Source organism: Ictidomys tridecemlineatus, unplaced genomic scaffold (genome assembly GCF_052094955.1).
Source record: "Ictidomys tridecemlineatus isolate mIctTri1 unplaced genomic scaffold, mIctTri1.hap1 Scaffold_1094, whole genome shotgun sequence".
Lineage (NCBI taxonomy): Eukaryota > Metazoa > Chordata > Mammalia > Rodentia > Sciuridae > Ictidomys > Ictidomys tridecemlineatus.
Window position 1 is genome coordinate 25,903 of NW_027521032.1, and position 5,805 is coordinate 31,707.

The following is a 5,805-nucleotide window of genomic DNA, read 5'->3' on the forward strand; positions in this document are numbered from 1 at the left end:
AGTGTGTTCCTTAGACTTCGCAGGTCTTACAGAGCAGCTGTTGGTAGGAGCCAGGAGAAAGCTGAGGAGGTGGGAGATAGGCACCTGTAAGCCAGAACATGCACTTCTGTCTCTTTCCATAGGAAAGGGAGAGAAAGTGTTAAATTTCTTATAAGAAATAGAATTGTTCTAACAACCTAATTTGTCAGACAAAGAAACCAATCCCTTGCAGATATGGTAAAAGCCCTCTGGCTATAAATGAGAAGGAAGACATGGGCAATAGAAGGAACCCAAATCTAAATCTCTGGAACACCCATGCAGACCTTCCCCTTAGCCAGTCCCCCCAGCAAGCTCCCAGCTGCTGCCTGCCTCAGGAAGGGGACAAGGAGAAGAATGGGCCTGCCAGCCATGTTTTTAGAGCACTCATTTTGGTGCTTCTGAGGATAAGAAACCTGAAAGTCTTTGATATGACTTTTACTCTGCTTCTGTTTACCTGTTTTATTTTCAAACTTTAAGCCCAATGTCAGGTAAGAATTACTGTTGACAGAAATTTATATCAGCTCCCAAAAAACTGCATCCATGTTGAAACTTTGAACATGGTCATTTGAAGGCAGAGTGCACCTCATAGCAGGTCTTTGTTGCTCAAGGAAAGTGGATCCAGTGACCCTAGGCAGGAAATGTCCTTGGACCAGCCAACTCTTGAGTCAGAAATAGGGACTTTGTGTTTTCCATTGCCACTATTGGTACTTCCAGAGTAGAAAGAGTGGACTTGTGGACTGTAATAACTTCTAACTGGTAATAACACTGTAATAATACTGTGAACCCATTTGTCTTATTTCACTATTTGCAAAACTCTTGCATACATACTTCATTATGTCCCCACAACAAGCATGCTGACTGTACCACTTCTACACCTGCAAGATTTAAGTAGTCTGCCCAGTGTCAGACAGCTTGCCATGGGCAGAACAGAACCCAAATCCAGGCTTTCTGCATACCACCCCCTCACCTCCTGCTGCCTTGTGTCATCTGAGTGGTTCCATTCACTGCTGTCCCTCACCAAGGTAAAGGGGTAGGACAATACATTGCCTTATGCTGTACTTGGTCACTGTTTTCTGGTTTCAGTTTATAAAGATACAGAAGTATTGCATAGACTGCTTCCGTCTGCTTAGAAAAGGAGGAAATAGGATTTTATAATCATATTTTCTTATGTTTACTTAAACTCTGGGAAAATCCTTTTTTAAAAAGACAACACTGGTTGGGTGTGGCTTGGTTACTATTGGGATGAATGGGAGATTCGTTCCTTTCTTGGAGATGGGGGGGGGTGCGCAGTACCAGAGATTGAACCCAGGGGCACTTAACCACTGAGCCACATCCTCACATCCTCATCCCTTTTATTTATTTATTTATTTATATTTTGAGACAGGGTCTAGCTGAGTTACTTAGGGCCTCGCTAAGTTACTGAGGCTGGCGTTGAACTTTGTAATCCTCCTACCTGAGCCACTGGGCCTGACATCCATTATTTTGTAATATATTCTTGACCCATGTGAATCTACTGCTTATCTAGAAACTTGTTTTAATGTTATTTAATCAAATGAGTAAATATTCTATATATGAATTTAAGTGCTTATTCTGTGCCTGGCTTTGTCTATGTGATCTGTGTTAGGACTTTACACGTGTTTTCTGTGGTCCATATTTAAACCTGAAAGTTAGGTTTCACCATTATTTATGTTACCAGGTGAAGAAACTGAGGCATAGCCAGGATGAGTAGCTAGCCCTGTGTTTCAGGCTCATGATTGTGAGAACTCATGCCTAGCCAGATTGATTCTAAAACTCTGCTTTTAACCACTATAGGAATGGATTAGACCAACAGCAAGAAACTCGACTTTGAGTGCATTCTGATATGATGTAAGAGGTATTTTTAGTTTGGCGCTTTTGAAGTTCATGAATCCTAAATAATGTGTCTATATCTCTGGAGCAAATCCAGAGAGACCATGAAATTCCCATTATGCTAATCTAATCCAAGGATTACATTTATGCTGTGTTTGTAACAATATGCTGTGGATTGAAGTGGGCTGGTTTTCAGAGCCAAATATTACAAGTGCAAAGACACCTGAGGACATTCCCAGGGCAGTAGGTGGGGAGGGAACAGCCAGAGCCTCCAGATGGCCAGAGCACAGCAGTGACCAGGATGAGATGCAAGTGTGGCCTCAGGGTGGCCTGGCAGGCAGGAGGCTTCATATACCACCCGTAGGGCATGAAGTGCCTGCTGTGGAGGGTTTGGCAGTGTCACCTCTGAATCCCAGTAACAAAGACGCTGACCCAGCTCAGCAGCTCACACACTAGCAGCATCTCAGCATCCCACCAGGCCAACAAGAGATGCTACCACTTGACACATTCCTTATGTTGGAGTAAAATCATTTGAAGAATTAAGTGCAGCTGACGATCATTTATTCATTGATATTGTCCATCGTACTAAGAATTATTTATCCCTGAAAGGTCATTATATCCAAGAATCAACAGAGGGAAATGGATATGTTAAGAAAATTTTTAAAAATTCTATCTGGAAGAAAATGGTCATCTCACAGTAATTTGGTTAATGAGGGAAAGCATTGACAGAGTGGAAAGAAAGACCACCATCAGAGAATTTTAAGCTTGACTAGATGGTCGGTGTGGACGTGTATGTGTACAGGAAAAATTCTCATCTTCAGTTCACACCAGCTAGTGGTGGGAACCACCCACTAGCTGATAACCCAGCGTGGATTATGGAAGATACTCCTTGTAAATTTCTAATTAATGTAAATTAACCCTGGCACATAATCAGCACTCAGTAAATGTTAACCATAATCATCATTATCATCATCATCAATACTGGCTTGCTTAACTTAGTACAATCATGATTCCTGTGTATTTGACTTTCTATCAGTAATACTTTATAGATTGCAAGTCACTGACCAGGAAGGGTCCTTTGTATATTGTCCTATTACTTCTACCAACTTGGCCAAACTGACCTCCTCTTCATAGAGGGCAGAGTTCACAAGTCCTCTCCCAGCTCACACCTTCACAACTTTGAATAAACCTCTTGTTCAGGATGAGTGGAGCATGAGCCCAAGGCCCCTGGGGACCTGTCTTATCCATTCATCCCTCTTTTCCCTAAAAACAAGAAATTTGGTTTCACCTCCCTTATTTCTGGCTTCTGTACTTGGAACTCACTTGTTTAGTGGTATTTCCTTTCCTGGCCTCCTTAAGAACTGTGGCATAATTTGTCTTCTCCAAGACCATAATTCATTTTAATCTTGAGAGTATTGTGATCTATATATGTGTGTTAATTGCTAATAATTACAGGGAAATACACAGAACACAAAAATTGGAAATATTTAGGAATTTTTAGAAGTATATCTTTAGGGGAAATTTTTAGAACAGCAGATTCAGAAGGGGCATGGGAGGTGGATATGATCAAAGTATTTTATATGCATGTATGTTCTGTATAATTAAAATGCATTAATTTTATTTTTTTATATTTATTACTTATTTATTTTTGTGGTGATTCTGGGGATTGAACCCAGGGCCTTGTGCATGCGAGGCAAGCACTCTACCAACTGAGCTATATCCCCAGCCAAAATGCATTAATTTTAAAAAGAAAGAAATATGTTTAGAAGCTCTAATAACTCTCATTTCCATTTTTTTATTAAGACCAAAATTGGCCTCTGTTAGTTCCCTGTCTTGATTCTAACCTAAGTAAGATGAATTTTTCAGAAATCTTTCTTTTTCTCAAAAGAAAGAATGGGGAAGGATGACTTCATAGCCTTGCTTTTGGAAGAAAAGGTGATGTTTTTTGGAGTAGTTACAGTAAAGTGCTATGAGGGGCCTTATGTTCCCATTATCTGTTGTGATGTGGCCACAATTATGTCTCCTTGGCAACATCCACGTGGCAGGTTCTTGATCCAGATAGTAAATACTTGACTTATTGATACACATATTTATGTGGAAGAATCTCACACATTTCTCATTGTCATGCTGTTTTTAAGAATGAGCCTGGAGGGCTGGGGATGTGGCTCAAGCTGTAGCGTGCTTGCCTGGCATGCATGCGGCCCGGGTTCGATCCTCAGCACCACATACCAACAAAGATGTTGTGTCCTTCGAGAACTAAAAAATAAATACTAAAAATTCTCTCTCTCTCTCTCCTCTCTCACTCTCTCTTTAAAAAAAAAAAAAAAGAATGAGCCTGGAGCTGGGCACAGTGACGCATGCCTGTAATCCCCAGGAGCTGAGGCAGGAGGATTGCAAGTTCAGAGCCAGCCTTGGAGCTCAGTTGAGATCATCTCAAAATAAAAATCTTTAGAAAGGGCTGAGGATGGATCTCAGTGGCACAGAGCTTGCCTAGCATGTATAACATTGACTTAGTTCCCACAGCACCACCAAAATAAAAGTTTAAAGGGAGAGAGGGACTGGAGGTGTAACTTAGCATTAGAACACTCCTGGATTCAGTCCCCAAGTACCACAAAACATCATCATTATTCTTATCATTGTTAGGGAGCCTGGAATGCATTCAGGAAATAAGGTGGAATCTTATTTATTGAAATATAGAATTAGCTCTCCGAAAGCTCAGAGCACTAAAGGTAGTATGGGATTTATTTTTGAGTCATGTTTTGATGCTATTCAAAGCATAATTATATTCAGTGCCACATGTATGCCTTCCAGTAAAACGAGACACCTCTGTTTTGATACATGCACCTCTGTGTGGCCACTATGTAGATCAGTTTAAAAGTCTGTATCCCTGACTACATGTAACCAAATAGTCTGCTAATGGCTCTTTTGTTAAGGACATTTAAAAATGGTTTCATGTTAACTGACTAGTCTATGTGGGCAAATATACTTCAACATAACATTTCTAAGATGGTTTTTCTACTTATTCCAGAAAACAAAAGTCAGGTCTATTATTTACTACCTACTTGGATAGTAAAGTTTATTAAGCAAAGAAACCAAATAGAGAGATTTGGTTGACAGCAAGAAATATTCCAAGCAGTCCAAGGAAATATCTGAAAACTAAATAGAAAGAAACTCTGGTTTCTAGATCTAAGCACTTCTAGATCTGCAGCAAGAATATGATCACATACATAGGCTGGATTTTCACTCTGCAGCTAGCAAAATGGGAGCATCAGCACCACATACATAAGGACCCCAGGCAAAAATCCTTGACTTCTAAGTTCCTGAAAAGTTAACCATTTTCTGATTTGCCGGACAGAGTGATAAATCTGGCTTTAGGCTAGCTTTGAGCTGGGAGTATTTGTAAGACCTCAGCACCTATTCTGGAGAAAGCTGCTTTTTACATTTTTCTTAATTTTAATGATTTAAGGGCATTTCCAGCCCATTTTTCTTCTATAAAGTAACAGCATAACTCCAGGTAGGAGCTCAGCCTTGTGTCTGGCACACAAGTGTTTACAGCTGATGGCTGTGGAAGTGGAGGGGCAGATGGGGAAGAATCAGTTAGAAGCAAGTGTTTCTCACAGTCCACTTCTGAAAGCTCAGAGACCTGAGAAGGCTAGCTTTATGTGTGCGTGGAATTTCCTCTGAGGCTCTCTCCATAGATATGTTATACTTTATAAATTCCTACCTGTAAATGGGTCTTTGGAAAATTATTCTACAAATATTCCAGTGGTCCTCAGCCAGGGGCGAGGGCCTCTTTTCTTCTCCTTTGATTATTGTCCATGTTTTCTCAGTTGACTCTTGGAAGTTTTTGGTGGCATTTCCGTCGGTCTCTGCCACAGTTCATCCTCCCCAGAAGATTCTGCTGAACACTTGGGGAGTGGGAGTCCAGCCCCATGCATG

General features: G+C 40.8%; 1 non-coding gene across 1 annotated transcript; it reads right to left on the reverse strand.

The window, feature by feature from the left end:
* Positions 1–3,517: 3,517 nt before the first annotated feature.
* On the reverse strand, positions 3,518–3,590 carry Trnaa-cgc (transfer RNA alanine (anticodon CGC)). The gene has a single exon. It is a non-coding gene; the product is annotated as a tRNA-Ala (tRNA).
* Between the last annotated feature and the right edge of the window lie 2,215 nt (positions 3,591–5,805).